The sequence below is a fragment of the Camelus dromedarius genome, chromosome 2 (assembly GCF_036321535.1).
Source record: "Camelus dromedarius isolate mCamDro1 chromosome 2, mCamDro1.pat, whole genome shotgun sequence".
NCBI lineage: Eukaryota > Metazoa > Chordata > Mammalia > Artiodactyla > Camelidae > Camelus > Camelus dromedarius.
The window spans coordinates 76,625,872-76,641,794 of NC_087437.1; the positions used below are offsets into that span (position 1 = coordinate 76,625,872).

At 37.1% G+C, this 15,923-nt stretch overlaps 1 long non-coding RNA gene across 1 annotated transcript in view; it reads left to right on the forward strand.

The window, feature by feature from the left end:
- Positions 1–868: 868 nt before the first annotated feature.
- Positions 869–15,923, forward strand: part of LOC116154394 (uncharacterized) — a 437,010-nt gene continuing 421,955 nt past the window's right edge. Inside the window, exon 1 of the long non-coding RNA XR_004138287.2 lies at positions 869–1,127. This is a non-coding gene — a long non-coding RNA (uncharacterized LOC116154394). The remainder of the gene's footprint in view (positions 1,128–15,923) is intronic.

A 15,923-nucleotide genomic window follows, 5' to 3' on the forward strand; every position in this document is an offset into this window, starting at 1 on the left:
AGGGTGAAAGGCCAGAATCCCTGGGATCAAGGGTCAGCTCTGATAGTTATTGACTGTGCCCATTGACAAATTAATCCATAAATTGTACTTCCTTTTCTTCATTTGAACAAATGTGGATGAAAATACCACCCACCTTTATAAGGTTGTGATAAAGATTATGCTTACAAGTTAGAGCAATTTCTGACACATTAGGGGTCAATAAGTGATATCTATTATTTTTATTATTATGACTAATTTATAATAACAAAACAAAAAACAAGTATTAAGGTTTTTAACCCAACATTCTTTATGGACATTTTATATTTAAAAACAAACAAAACAACCAAATGGTATATGACCTGCCTACATGTCTTCACCTTCCAGACCAGTTATGAAGGTCTGGTTAGAATGGGGTTGGGTCACTTGAAGGGGTGGGGCTCACTGGAATGCCCGCATTGTAAGAGAGGATTGAATTGCATTATTACCATACATTTTTCATGACAATAAGTGGCTGGACACAGATTTCAGAAGTAGCAGGCAAGAGTTGAGCTTAAATACACGCTCTGGACATAATTCTGAAAACTCCCTGGATCGGAGTGAATTGTGAAAGGGTCTCTCTCCTCCTTTGAAGTGAATTTGGATTAGAATTTTAAATAAAAAATCCAGCTCATATTTTTAAACCACCCTCTGGAGTCGGTCCTCAACAAAGGTCCTTCTGCCTGGTGTCACTGGAGCCAATAGAACAAGACAGAGCTCGGCTCAGAAGCAAAGGAAAGCTTTCTTTGATCAGAGAATGGAGAGTGCGAGCTTGTGCTCCGGAGTACACACTTTGCCTGAGAAAGGCCCTCGCCACACTTTGTAGGGAGCTGGTGAGCCGGAAGGGGGAGGGGGCGGAGTCCTCTGGTTCAGGCTCCACCGAGCTGCGCATGCTCCAGATCGCGGTCCAGGGCGCCCCGTCTCTGCACACAGCCCACCGCCGCCATCTTGACTTGAGGCGTCGCGAGGCGCTCCTGCCCACAGTCGCAGAACTGAAGTGTCCGGCGGAGCCGTTTTACACTAGAAACTCTGGTCTGAAGTTTCTGGGGCGAGGTCTCTGCATGTCGCAGACCGCAAGTGAAACTAAACTAAGCACAAAGGAAAGCAAAAAGGTTAGACTTTATTTAATTACCCACGTTCTATTTTTATTTCCTGGGTATTGTTAACAGGCTTTACTGGTGACAATATGGGACAGATTTGTTATGACCTGGATGAAGAGAATGGAGTAAGAGAATCACAAATTAGACCTTTCTGGAGCAGACATCAGTAATCTCCACGTAGTGCATTTCATCTGGGTATAAGTCTGTGAGAAAAAAAAAACGGTGGTTGATGCTAAAGATTGGACAAACTTACGTGAGGGGGCTTAGTACAAGGAAAATTGTAGGCACTTTAGTGTCCTACAGAGATTGAATTTATCGGTTACTAGCAACATATTTTACCTAATTCCCCTGATATTTAGTTCCCTCCTCTGTAAAATGGGTACAATATTTACTACTTCCCAAGGTTGTTATGAGGAATAAGTGTACCAAAGCATGCAATATAGGGCATGATTAATTCCTGTGAAGTATCAGATCTTTTCCTCAATCTGGGAATTCCAAATAACTTGCTACTGCCTTCTGGGAGGAAAGGTGCTCTGGGAAAGTGGGAAGGGATTACTACGGGAAGGTACTCCTTCCTTCTAACCTTTCAGTGTGCCTTCTGTAATACCGTATCTGGCAGGCAATGCTTCTCTTCTCTCTGGATAGTAAAATTCTCCATTTATTGCTTGAAGCTTCATTATACAAAATATTAGGGAAAAGAGAGTGCAGTTCCGGCATTCCCAAAGTGGTTTAACTTATTTTTATATGTAGTTTTTAAAAAACATAAATATTAAGTCGTTGAATTTGATGTTCATTGGGAAGGAGGATACAAAGCAAAAAAGAAACAAATAGGTGCTCACAGAGAAGGGAGGAAGAACTTGATAATCTCTGAATTGTAGCCTCTGCTGATAAAGACAAATGCTGGCTGCCGATATGCCTTGTGTTTTACAGAGCCCTGGAGTGCGGCCAGCCATTATCCACCTTAATATTAAATAAGCATTTGTACAGAAACGCCACATAAGTATGAGAGATGCTAACTGCTCATAACATTTTAATTTTTTTTTTCTTTTTGAATTTAGCAGGCAGTTAGTCATAAAATAAAGTATGCTATTTGGGTAGGTTGAGATTTTAATGTCCAGCTTTTAAATTTTTCTGAGATAATTTTTCTGTGAAAAGTTAGTAATAAACACTTCGTATCTGCATCATGCCTCACTCTGAAGAGATCAAAGTCCTGATCAAAAACTCATTGAGACCCAGGAAGGGTGCCGGTCTCTCTGTACTCTGCTCAGCTCTCCGGGAAATGCTGCTGCCAGTGGTGGGCCCCACCTGTGGGGAAACTGCCTCTTTTTTGTACCATTAGCTTCTTGAAGGTCTGCTCATTACTTATCCCTTGTGGCGAACATCTCAAATCCTGAAGGTTCACTGCCCATCTGGTTCTAGAACAATCTTTGAAGGATTTTTTTTTTCATGTTTCTGTTAAAATTTTATTTTAAAGTCAGTTTTAGTTTAGAGACAGTTATGCAAAATATTTGTACAAAAGCATTAAATAAAACAATTTCTAGTAACCTCTTAGGATTACTGCAGAAGGAGAAGTGATACTTGGAAGTTAACAGTGAGAAAATGTATTTTAATAGAAAATTCTTACCTAATCTGAGACTTCTATAATTCTGTGTTGTTTTAATGAAACACATTATCCTCCATACTTTTAATGTTTCTTCTTTTCACTGCTGTGAAGGTGTATTCTTTTTTTTCCCCCTGTCTGTTTAAAAATTACTTCCTCTTAGAGGATTTTCCATACCTGACCATAGGCCCTATTTGTCATTATTTGCTCCAACCTGTTTCCTCAAGTCTAGTATCCTTATTCATGGCGTTATAATTATTTGTATACACGTTTATCTCTTAAGTGTGCTAGGGACCATTTGAAGAGAAGTCATCCTATTGTTTTCTGAATGTTTATTGTCTAACAAGTGCTGGACACATACAAAGTGCTCAGAAATGTTTTAGAATGAATGACTTCTATAAATTACCAGGAGATTTTACAGAATTTGAAACTGCAACAGATGTTCCACTTCAAACAGACTCCTCTTTGCTTATACCAAATTAGTGTCATGTCAGGAGACTTTCTGTTGTTGGTGCTTTAAAAACAATTAAACCATCTCCTTTTTTTTTTTTTTTTAACTTTAAATGAGCATTTGAGAAAGGAATAGCAAAAAGGAAATACCCTGTAATCTTAAATAAAAATCAGATAAACAATAATTATGCAGCTAACTTTCAAAATTGATTTTGCTTTGTTAACTGAAAAATTGTGGGTGTTTAAACAGAAAGGAAGATGCCTGCTTATGAAAGGCAACAAGGAGGTTCAGTTTCTAGAAACTTCTGTAGATACGTTAAGCATGATTCTTTGTGGTTGCACCCCTAAAGCAATATAGGCACTTGCTTGTTCTTGTGTGTGTTCATTTTTTATCTCATTTTGTCTGTTTGAATTTTATAGCACACAGTATAATCTTCAAGAGAATGTGGGTGTAACTTATTCTTCCTTACTCTGTGGAAACTTGAGGCAGTTTTTCAACAAAATAGTTCAGTGACTTGCTGTAGGGCCACAGAGAAAGTAAATTGTAGTGAAGGGAAGCAAGTTCAGGTCTCTTCCTTTTCTGGATTCCCATTCTACTCTATGGAGATTAAAGTGTTCCATCCTTAAACCACACATTTCATAATGATCTATAAAAGAGTATAGCGTTTTTAAGGTAGTGTGACCCTCCATAGAGAAACAAAGATCTATATAAGTAACAGAACCTGAATACAGCATGTCCAGAATGAAGAGCTTTAAAAATACTCATCTTCACTAATTCCATTCTTGAAAATCTCTCTTAAAGAAATAATAATAAAAATATTTACAAAGGTTTATGCTGAAGAGCTTCACATCATTGTTTATCTTAGTAAAAAAAATCAAAACTATTAAGTGTTCAGCAATGTAGACTGGGTAGATTAATCTTAGTATGTCTATATGATAAAATATAAAACAAAAATTCTGGTTTTGGTAAGTTTTTATAAAGACACTGAAGAATGGCCACAATATAATATTACATGAAGAAAGACAGGAACAAGTTAGTATAAAAAAACATGATTTAATTTTTAAGCAAAAAGTGTACACAAACATGCACGTACATACATATTAGAATAAAAAGTGAAAAAATAAGAAATATAAGAATAACTTTTTTTTCCATTTTTCATTATAATGGGCATACATTGCTGCAAAATTTGTTTTAAAAGAAATTTTAAAAGGCATCAGCTTATAGGTTAATACGATTCTATGGTGATTTTACTGTGGAAAGTTACTTGTCAGGGTAGATCAGGGATCAGAGTGACTTTGGGGAGAGAAGCTTTTAAAGAACATTCCTGCCTGGGACTCATCTCAGTTCTGTTGCATAAATACATCTGGGAATGTGGAGGTAGAACCCAGCAGATAGATATAGATATAGATATAGATATAGGTATAGATATATAAAATTTTTTTCTGTAAACCTTTCTCCAGATAATTCAGATAAACATCGCTGATTATACTTTGGTTATAAATAAAGAGACCAAATCGTCAATCAAGCTTAAAAAGAAAGGGTGATGATGGATGAGTAGGAAACATTTGACTTCTATGGGAAGAATAAGTGAGGCGCTCAGAGTTCTCTGAAGAGGGAGATAATCATTGAAACATCTTTAAAAACCTGCCTGTTGCAATAGAGATAGGATAGTAGTTGGTGACTTACAACTTTCTTAAACTCCAGAATTGAGGGTTGGCATAAGGGGTATGAAGAGATACGTTTTTTAATTGGAATTATGACTTGAGAACAATATTTGAATCATTATAAGCATATGCATACCTAAATTGGCAGTCTCATTTAATAAACATTTCTGTCCTTTAGCAGTACAATACACACAGCTCAGGAAATTCTTCTTACCCTCCCATTTTACATGATACTCTTTCTGCTGTTTTTTTTAACTAGTTTTTATATCACATAATATTTTGTTCTTTTTTAGAGTCAGTGTTTGCTCAAATTGACCCTAAATTTTGGCAGTTTATTTGCTCATCATGCTTTCTTTCAAACCATTTTTTTCTTCATTAAAATTGTTTCTTATGAAAATTTAGTGGCTCACTGGTTCTCAGACTTTGAATGTTTTAAAATGTCTGAATTTTACCTTTACTTTTGAATATATAAAACAAAATATGAACAGATGTCAGCTCGATGGAAGAATAGGTCTGTGCTATCATTCTCCCAAAGAAACACTGATTTAACAATGATATACAAATCAAGTACCTTTGTGAGATTTCTGGAATCCTTGTTAAGAAATTGCAGAGCCCCAGATGAACACAAGCTGATGCACTGAAACACGTAAGAGCTATTTCACTTTACCCATGTCAGCCCCTCCCCCAAGCCAGCACAGCTCAGTACCAGGAGGCTCTGGCTTTCCACTTCTACCTGCGGGGAAAGACAGTGGAGCGTGCATACCTATATCCCACCATTTTGGAGGGCTGCACAAAGGACTGGTTTCTGTCTTACCTTCACTTAGAGAGCCAACAGAACCAGCATAGTTTGAATGCTGGGATTGAATGATGGGTTGGTTCAATTGGGAGAAAGTGTGCAACTTGAGGCTTCTCTCTCAGAGGGAAGGGGAGGACTGCAGTGTTTTTTTGTTTTCTCTCAGAGGGAAGGGGAGGACTGCTGTGTTTTTTTGTTTTTTGGTTTTTTTGTTGTTTTTTTTTTTTGCAGTCCAGCGTTTCAGAGATACCTTAAGGGACTGATATCTGTCTTTTCTGACTCAGGGTGCTAATAAGGAGTTGGCATACTTTGGGTGCCTGGTGGCTTCTCTGCTGCTGAAGAGCCAGAGCACTTGTAGTGCCACAGACAGATGCCAGAGGGCGCTAGAGATTACAAGCGGCTGAAAAGGAAACTGGCAAGCCTCTCTAATTGACACATTTTATGCACAGGCCCAGAGAAACTGCTTCTCAAAATGGTTTTAGAGGCCCCAAGAATCTGTAGCTGGGCAAACTGGTAAGGGTCTCTCCTTGCACAAAGCCAGTCTATAAAGACAGGGAGAGGGCTGTTTCTCAAATGAGTGTATATTAACACAAAGCTACAAGGAACATGAAAAAACAGGGAAACCCGGCCCAATCAAAGGAACTAAATATATCTCCAGAAACCAACCCTAGTGAAATGGAAGTAAGTGAATTACCTGACAAAGGATTAAAAATAATCTCCATAAAGATGCTCTGTGAGCTGAAGGAAACAATGCACTAGCAAAAGGAGACTGTCAACAAAGAGATGAAAATTATAAAAAGAACCAGACACACCCCTGCCAATATTTGGTTTTGTTAGTCTTTTAAGTAAGTTTTTCAATATGCAATTCCTTATCTGATGACCAATAATGATTAGTACCTTCTTATGGATTTTTCAGCCTGGAAATGACATATAAATATATATTTATCTTCTTTTATGAAAAGTCTTTTTAAGTTACTTGCCTTTTTATTTTTCATTTGGTTGGTGTTTTTCTTGCCGATTTTTAGGAGTGCCAATCCTAAACTGTTTCCTACCCTCCCTTACCTTCCCCATGGAAACCCAGGGAAACATTCTGGCCTGATGCTTCCCCCTCACTCCTGTCTTCTGCCTCCTGACCACCCTGATGTCTTTCTCATGCGGCCCCAAGTAGAATGCCAGGCTTTCTCACTCTAGGGCCTGAGAGTCCTTTTTTTCTTTTTTTTCTGAGGCTTTTCCCTGTCTCTTCCTGTGACTGCACCTCAATAACCATTATAAAATAATACAAAACAAGTATCAGCAGTGCAGAGTACCTAGTATAGATCTTTCCATGAGGCGCCAGCAGTGTCCTTTGCTGTAGCTTACAGCAGTGCCATCAGACTATCCCTAGAGTAAAGCAGAAATAACCTGAAGATAAAAATTATGTAATAGTCATAGTTAATTTGTTGTCATAACCAATAATACCAGAATGGTGGCAAGTAAAATTATCTCTTAAGATTTTATAGATCAACTTTAGGAAAATTGCACCTATAAATAGTGAATCTTCTGATCTGTGAACATGGTGTATCTCACTATTTATTTAGGTTTTCTTTAAAATATTTCCAGCAGTGTTTTGTAGTTTCAGTAAACATATTTGGAACATTTTAAAATATGTTTTTAAGTATTTAATATTTTTGATGCTAACTTCTATTTCTCAGGAAAAACCTGAAAGGTAGGTAATTGAGAACTTTCTGTAACAAGAAATTTTAGCAGTACTGAAGTGCATAAATAATTAAAAAAAACTCGTATTTCTTTACACCTTCCTTAAGTGCCAAAAATAAACATATTTATCTAGTAGTCCACAAGATAAATCCAATATATAGCATATAATAATAAGCAGACACGTATAAATGTAAGATTATGCTCAGGGATCAATCTTCCATTAGTAAATCCTTCATAGAAATCATCTAGGTATCCAATAATTACCCATTTATTAACTGAAGTTGATAGTAGTTTAAATTATTATGGTACTTAAAGATCTTGAAAATTATAGAACTAGAAGATACAGTTACTATTGGTATAAAATATCAAATTTATGATTCAAATTAACAAAATTTTATATAAATATTATTTTAAACATTAAGCATTAATCTGAGTCCTCTGAGAAACAGATGACAAGATGGCATTGATTACACATGAGATTTTTTGGGAGATTCCCCCTGTGAGAAAAAGTGAGAAGGGAGCTGGAAGTGGCTGGATGAGCATCAGGTTGCGATACATTTGATCCCTGTGAAGGAGAAGAGGAAAGAAGGAAGAAAGAAGTAAAGCCTTACGTTGCAGTACAGCTTTATGAATGTTTTGGCAAGGCCAATGCAGGGTCTTTGTGCCAAAACAGTCTGTCAGAGCAGTCCCATATCTCACTGGAATAGGCCTGCCTTAGCATCCCTTCTGCACTGAGTCATTGGTTGGGAGCAGCTCAGTGTAAGCATGCCCTTGGCCAAGATACAGTGATGTATTCAGAGCTTTGCAGCTGGGAATGCCTGTCATTTTCAGTCTCCACAGTTGGAGATCTGAGTGGTGTATTTTTATGACTGTTGTGGGCTATCCCTTACATCGCACAGATCTGCTTCTCTGTAGAAGTTCAGGGATCGGCTTCTTCATGATTCTTATGGGCTTATCTTCTTGAGGGGAAGTGTAGCAGACTAGTGAGAGAAGCTACAAGTGCTAATAGTTGCAGTTGATATTGGGGCTAAAACTGTATTCAGCCTTTCCCACTTCTGCTTTCCATTCCAAATTCCCTCACCCTTTGTTGTTATTACCTGGTTGGATCTTAGTAGCTTACCTGGTGGTATGACACAAATCTTCCTTTCAGAGTGCTCTGAAACTGGTAATTATTTTCAGGCTAGGGGTTCTGCTTATGTCCATTTATAGCTACGGTGGGCAAATGAGTACTAGTTGCTATGGAAGCGGGTCACCTGGGTTCCACATGTATTCTTCCCTCTCCCCACTGTGCAGAACCACCTCTACTCCCGTTGATCATGGTTGATTACCCTGGACAATATGGTAATTGCTCTTCTTGCCTGCTGTTCCCTGGACACAATTCCAAAGTGCTTAGCAGCAACTCTAACCTGTAGTTCAGTGGAACCCTTGCTCTGTCCACTGGTAAGAGTGTATTCCTGTGCTATCCACTGATGCTTCATATATTTTGAAATTGTGTTATTAGGTGTATATATCTTTAGGATATCTTTTTAAATAAGTGGACCTTTATCACTACCAAATGAGCTAATTTTCCCTGGTAACACTTTTGTTTTAAAGTCTATTTTGTATATTCATATGCCTACTTCAATTGTCTCATGATTATTGTATCTTTTCTCTTCTTTTTAATCTATTTGTATCTTTAAATTTAAAGCATGTCTCTTGCAAGCAGCATTCAGTTTTTCAGCATTCTTGACTTTTTAATCCAGTATAACAATATATAATTATTAGTTGGAATATTTTGTCTATTTACATTTAACATAGATATCAGTAAGATTTTGGTGTAAGTCTATCATTTTACAATTTATTTTGTTTGTGCTATCAGTTCTTTGTTACTTAGATTTAAATTTCCTGCCTTGTATTTTTTTAAGAATTTTATTCCAGATATTGTATATAAAAAAGTGGAGATTGAAGGTATCATATTGTTTTGTTTTTTTTTTTCTGTAGTTCAGAGAGCTAAATCTTTTTCCTGTGTTGAGCTGAGGCTGGGCCACAGCTTTAATTAGACTGAGTTCACTCCTTTTAAGTCTCATAAATATTTGAGCCGGGAGTGAGTTAACTGCAGCTTCAGCGGCAGCTTCAAGTATGTTGGTTAATCTTTGGATTCTGTACCTGTAGGACTCAGCAATCCAGTCATCATGAGAATGCACGTATTTTGTTTCTAGTCCCTCCTCCACTGAAGCTCTCTGCAAAATTTTGGGGATAGAATTGGCGGAGAGAATTGTCAGGCTCAGCAATTTGTTCTTGTACTTGGGGCTCCTCTATACTCCAGTTCAGTCTACACTATCACTCAGTGCTCGTCTGACCTCTCCCATTCCCGTGTAATCTTCCATTGTTAGCATCTCTCTCCTTAGGTAGCTGTACCTAGACCAGATACCTGCCTCCAGGTATGGAGGATGTCAATTTATAAAGACTTCTTTGTCGCATTGAAAATATGATTTTTATTTTGTTCGAATTTTTCTGGTTGTTACCACCGGGACCAAGGTCTTTTTCACCCTGTGCAGTTTATCCAGAAGCAGAAGTCTTTCTTTCTTGAAAGGTCAACTGTGTGTTATATCCTATCTGATGTTTGAGCCTAAGACTTTTTAGGTCATCTTTGTTCTCCATCTTGCTAAAATAGGCACGGAAACCATAGGTTTACCTTTACATTATGACAGTTGGAGAGATGATGTATTAGTGGTTGAAAACATTGATGTGCATTAGAGTTATCTTTGAAGCATATAAAAATGTAGATACCTTAGTCTTATAATAGATGATTCAAATTCACTTAGTCTTAGGGTAAACCCAAAGGAATATATGTTTTCCAAAGACTCCTCAAAATGATTTTAATGCAAATAAAAGTTTGAAAAGAAAATGGTAGTTAGATGAATGGTATCCTGAAAATCCATGCTATTTATCTACATTCTATTCCTAGTGCCCAGCATAGAGCTAGTGAGTGCTCAGTTTGTGTTTATTCAAAATGTGAATGCATTCATTATGGCAGCTGGGTTTTCCACATAAATCAGATAAGCAATGATTTAGACATTTTAGACATTATTTCAGTAAGTGAAGCTATAGCCATATTAGAAGACTGAATCAACTTACTGCTTTTGAGAAGGTTACTAATGTTCTCCATGTTACTTAGTATATTGGCCACTTTTCCTTATATGTCTTATTTGACCTCACTATAGAGTTTGACACTTATCTATTCTCTTCCTGAAATAAAATATTTCCTTGCTTTTGTTGACACCGTAATTTTCTGATTTCTCCCTACTTTTGGCCTCTTAATTAGAATTTGTATTTCTGGTTTCCCTTTCAAAATCTGGGGCTCCTAATCTGCTTAAGAAACTCACCATAGTTATGTCAGTATCTCAAGTGGGTACAACACAATTCACATAGACAAAGAACTCACTGTTATTTTGTGTGTATGTGTGTGTGTGCATATGTATTCCCTATCAAGAATAAATATTTGTAAGTTTTTACTGTGCTAGATGCTGGGAATACAGAGAATCTTACGATACCACCTCTTCCCTTAAGTTTATAACTCAAATGAGTAATGATATTATTGTATTTCTGAAAGAATTTGGAGAACCTTGCTCTAAGAAATGAAACCACAGGTTCATTCCTCCCTGAAGACTTTACATGCTCTCCTCTTCTCCTTTTCTTTCCATCTTCTGGGAAATTTGTTTTAAGGACTTCGCTCCCTTCAAGTCTATGTACATAGGAATTTGCTTTAGAAGGAGAGGGAGAAGAGCAGTGAGGAGGAAGGTAAGAGGGAAGAAAGGAGGGTCTCTAGGCATGTGGCTGTCTGCTTCTTTACTATAAATAAGCATGGATGGAATTAAGATACATTATAGTATCTTAATTTTCTAGAGTGTCCTTAAAAATTCTTCCAATTTTATTTTAGTAATATTCCATTTTACTGATGGAGAAACTGGATCAGGGTATATGCCTACTAGATGCTTCCATCCTTCCTCTCAAAGCACGTTTCATCTACATTATCAGTTTGATCCTAGCAATAGTCCTCTGAGTTTGTTGCTCATAAAACAGGGAGGAGCAGTAGAATGAACCATGTTTGAAAGGGAAAAAAACCCCAACTCAGCTGAGTTTCAGTGTCTATTCATCCATTTGCTAGCTGTGTGACTTCCACTTAACCTCCATGAGCCTATTTATCTGTTAAATATGAATAATAATTCTTACTGATAGAGTTTTGTGCCTGGCCTCTTACTTTCTAAATGTTGGTTCATTTTCTCCTTTCTCTGAATTTCCTTTTGTCCCTGGAGATTCTTTCAAAGACAGTTTTTTTTTTCTTTTCTTTTCATGGCAAAAGACAGTATTTGCACGTCTATAATCTGCATTTGGGAAGGTAAACATGGACTGCATCTGACTATGTACTAGTCTGGTAAAGCTGTATCCCTTACTTTCATATGGAACAAAGTCCCAGGGAACATTTTATCCTGTGGAAGATTAATTTTTTAATAGCATGCCAAAACACCCTAGATAGGATAATCTCTTGAAAATAGAAAAAAAAGAGGACTCAAAAGCTATTATATGGCATGTGTGTAGCTGCACAATTTCTAATCTGGTAAGAGTTCAGATGTAACAATTAATGTCACGCCTCACTTCATTCAGATTAGTCTAAGGCTTATCTGCCTCAGGCAGTAATAATCAGGACTCAGTAAAAGATGTTGGAGCAGATGGAGGTACTACGGTTTCCAATTAAACTCTTCTTTGTTAAACTTTGTACTTTTTTATGATTTATTGAACTGACTTCAGCTCTCCATCACCTACACAATGGCTCTTTGTGTTTAGCACAACCCTGTGACTTGGGTTAAAAACAGAGAAACCCATTTTACCTTAATGAGATAGTTGTAGAAAAGCTGGCATTTCCTTTTTTGTAGCTGGAACAAAAAGAGGAGAAAAAAGGCAACTGATGTTTATTGCACGTTGGGAATGCCCTGTAGGCATTTTTGAATAAATCTACTCTGGAGCAACTCTTTTTATGTATTGCTGCATTTAATCCTCATAACCATACTATGAGGAAGAGGTTCTTTCTTATTGGCTCACTGTTTTGCTGATGAGAAAACTGAAACTGAGGGGAGTTTGAGTCAGTGTGCAGATGTGAAAAAGCAGAAAAACCTTCCTTGCTGCTTATAAAATCATATTGCCAAGGGAAAAAAAAAGATAGGAGAGATTTTACAAATGAGAATGCTGAGAATGTTATGAATAAAAACATCTTGTTTTATTAAAAGAGAAACGTAGTACATATATTTGTGTATGTGAATCAAAGTAATTAATCTGAAAATTCTAGGAGTCTCTTTTGCATGCAGCACTATGAAAAGTGCCAAAGAACTCTAAGAAGAAGGTTGGAAAAATGCAGGTCCTACATCACCTCATATGCCCTAGTCCCTGAAAAGGAATGTGGAATAGAGGGAGAGATGGGCCAGAGGTTTCAATGTCTCATTAAAAAGAGTGTGATCTAAAGGCGTTTAGGGTTCCTCAGGAAGTAGAATTTCTTTCTACACAACTGTGTTTGCTCCCAAGAAATTACTGTTCTTGGACCTTTAATGAGGTAGTCTAGCTGCTCATTAAGTAACACTTGCTAACAAAATACTTATTTTGTCTCATGGCCACGAGACACTTAACTGTCTTAAAAACAGTTTATTTGATATGTCTCTCCATACAGAGATTTATCAGTTGGTGTTGCAACATGAATTCTCCACATACCATAATTTGAATTAAGCTAGAAATATCTTAGTCACTCATAGCTTATGTGTAATGTTGATATCTTGTCTTTTGTTTCCAGAATTTAAAAGTAGTTGGTTGTATTTTCAAGATACAGTGCAAGATGTAAATTCAGCAGTAAAGCACAGGATGTGAGATGAGAGTTTATAATAAAGTTTGGTATAGAAATTAATGAACAGTGGAATAAAAGCATATCAAAAGCAAACAGGGAAAGAGCAATAAAGGAAAAATAAAATCAGAGATTAGTCAGCATATTTGGGCAAAATATGAAGCAATATTTAAAACATTGTGAGACTGTTGAGTTTATCTAATGGATAAGAATGTTGGAAAGGCTCAAATATCACAAAAATGATCAAAGCATCAGAAAAAATGAACTATAGAGAAAATTTTAATTAGAGATATAACTAGGGTAAATCCCTCATACCACCTGACTCATAATGCAGATCTGAATATAACACAGTCACACAACTCCCCAAAGAAAACTTCACAGTAAAATTATAAAATACTTAGCCTATAAGGTTACAGTTCTGTCATCCACATTAGCACTTGAAATTGGGCTTGGAAAGAGAAAGACAAGAGCAGATTAAATAACTCTTAATAGTAATTCTTTATGTTGTGAATCAAAACATTGTGGAAGCAATGTAAGAAGGTGAATGATTTGAGATAATGGCAGTAAGCTGGTCTGAAACTTGGGAAGCTGGATTCTAATTCCAGCTCGTAGTAGCACACTGGGTATATCATAAAACCTGTGTGTGATTTCTCATCTATACCTGGGGATTACACTTGACTTATTCATTTAATAAGGCATTAGTGGGATAAATTAACATATTTTCAGAAAAGGGATTTGAAAATTTTAAATTACTAAATAAACCTTATGCATACAAAATAGTCAAATGATAGAATGGACCCCAGAAGATGCCGTGAGTAGGAGGAAATTATTTCATTGTGGAATCTAGAAAGTTAAGGAGATTTAACTACAAGAAAGTTAGGACATCTTGTCACTCAGAGACCTGACATTTTGACTTTTTACATTTTAGAGAAGTATCATGTGTTAATTCAGTGGCTTGAATTCTAATCTAGGGTGTGAGAATTAAGATCCCAAATGTTCTTCTCGTTATGCTGCCTGGGCTGTCTTACATACTAGTGTCTAGAAACCCACTCCCTCTTATCTATTTGCAAGTGTCTATGGAGTGAGGACTAGGATGCAAACATAACCTATTGAAGAAGTGAAAATCTGCAGTTCTCTATTATTGCTGCTTAAAGAATCCAAGAATTTTGAAAGGATTTATCTCTGCAGTACAACTTTCATTTGGAAATAATTTACAGATTTATTTCTTTGGGTCATTAGGAAGTGTACAACTTACAGTATGAACTATGAAAAGTTTTAGGAATATGGGAATTTAATATTTTGAAAATATGTCAGTATAATGGGAAATACAGCAATGGTGAGTGTGTAATAGAATGTGTATTTTTAAAGTGTGTATATGTGTGTGTGTGTGATATCTACATTTAATTTCCTAGCCAATTAGGAAATATCTAGCTGAGGGAGAGATTAAGAATGCTAGGAGGGGAAATCAAAGAGAAAGTGAATTAATATTCAGCTTCTGACACTGCACAATTAGAAGTTTACAGAAGACAATGGACTTGAAAGCCTGGCTCTGGTAAAACAGGATTTTCTAGATTCTTTTATCTCTTCATGAAGCATAACATGAATGAGACCTATAAAACTTGATCGCAGGGTTCCATTTTCAGGTGGTCCTTATCAAACAGGGACAGAGAGAGAGGGAGACTGCTACTTGCAGTCCTAGTAGTTGTGGGGAGAGGAAGACAGAAGGGCAGAGAAGGGTGAGTCAATCAGAAATGAGGGCTTTTATTATCTGACCAAATCTGGAAAAAAAGAAAAAAAGTTGACTGATATATTCGCACAGGTATGAGGGGCCTGAGTCCCTTCAGGCTGGTCATGCTTCCCTGGGGAGACTGAATGGAACACTTCGAGTGTGGCCTTCAGATACTTCCAACATGGCATGTGGTGGTTATGCCCGTCGTCGTCATAACATGGCTAGATAGATAGTCTGCAGGGCATTATAGGATCCCAGAATTTCCGGCAGACTCCAGTGAAGTTATGAAGAGTTGCTGAAATTGCTGGTTGGTAGGCCTGGGATCATGACAGCGTGGCCACCATAGGTGAGGACTTTGAGATGAGGTGCAAATGGTGGTACCAGTGGTTCTAGTAGTGGTGCCAGCATGTCCCGCCAGAAGCCTAGTACAGCCAGCTGCCCAGCAGTGGTCACCAGTCTGGGAGCAGACTACTCCATATATTCTGTGCAAGAGACCCTAGAGATCCAGATGATACCTCATGGATCTGAGGATGAATCTCCCCTCCACCCTTTCATGTGCCCCTCACCAGCTTCTACGAGGACAAAGTCAACCCCTTCACACACCCATGTAACCTTGAGAGGAGTAAGGGGTTAAATGTGGAAGACAGGACATTTACCTAAAGAGACTGAATTCTGTGAAAGAGGCAAATTTTCAAAAGCCCTAATAGGGAGTTTAATTGTGAAAAGACTGTTACAGTAAGGGTTGTTGAAACCAGAAGAGGCAGAAATATTTTAACTGGGCAGTTGAAAGAAAGGCTTCCTACCCAGTATGGTTAGAGGTTGTAAAAAAGATAAATGTAGTTTTAAAGAATTTAAGAAGCTATTTTCTTTCTGCAGCTGAATCCTATTTTGAGTAAATGTTCAAACCCTCATAGAGTTTAGAAAAATAATAGAGTTCAAGAATTAAACTGTTGTTTCTCTCTTAGGGGAAAATGATAATTTAAACTGACACAAATAACTTGGCGATTAGA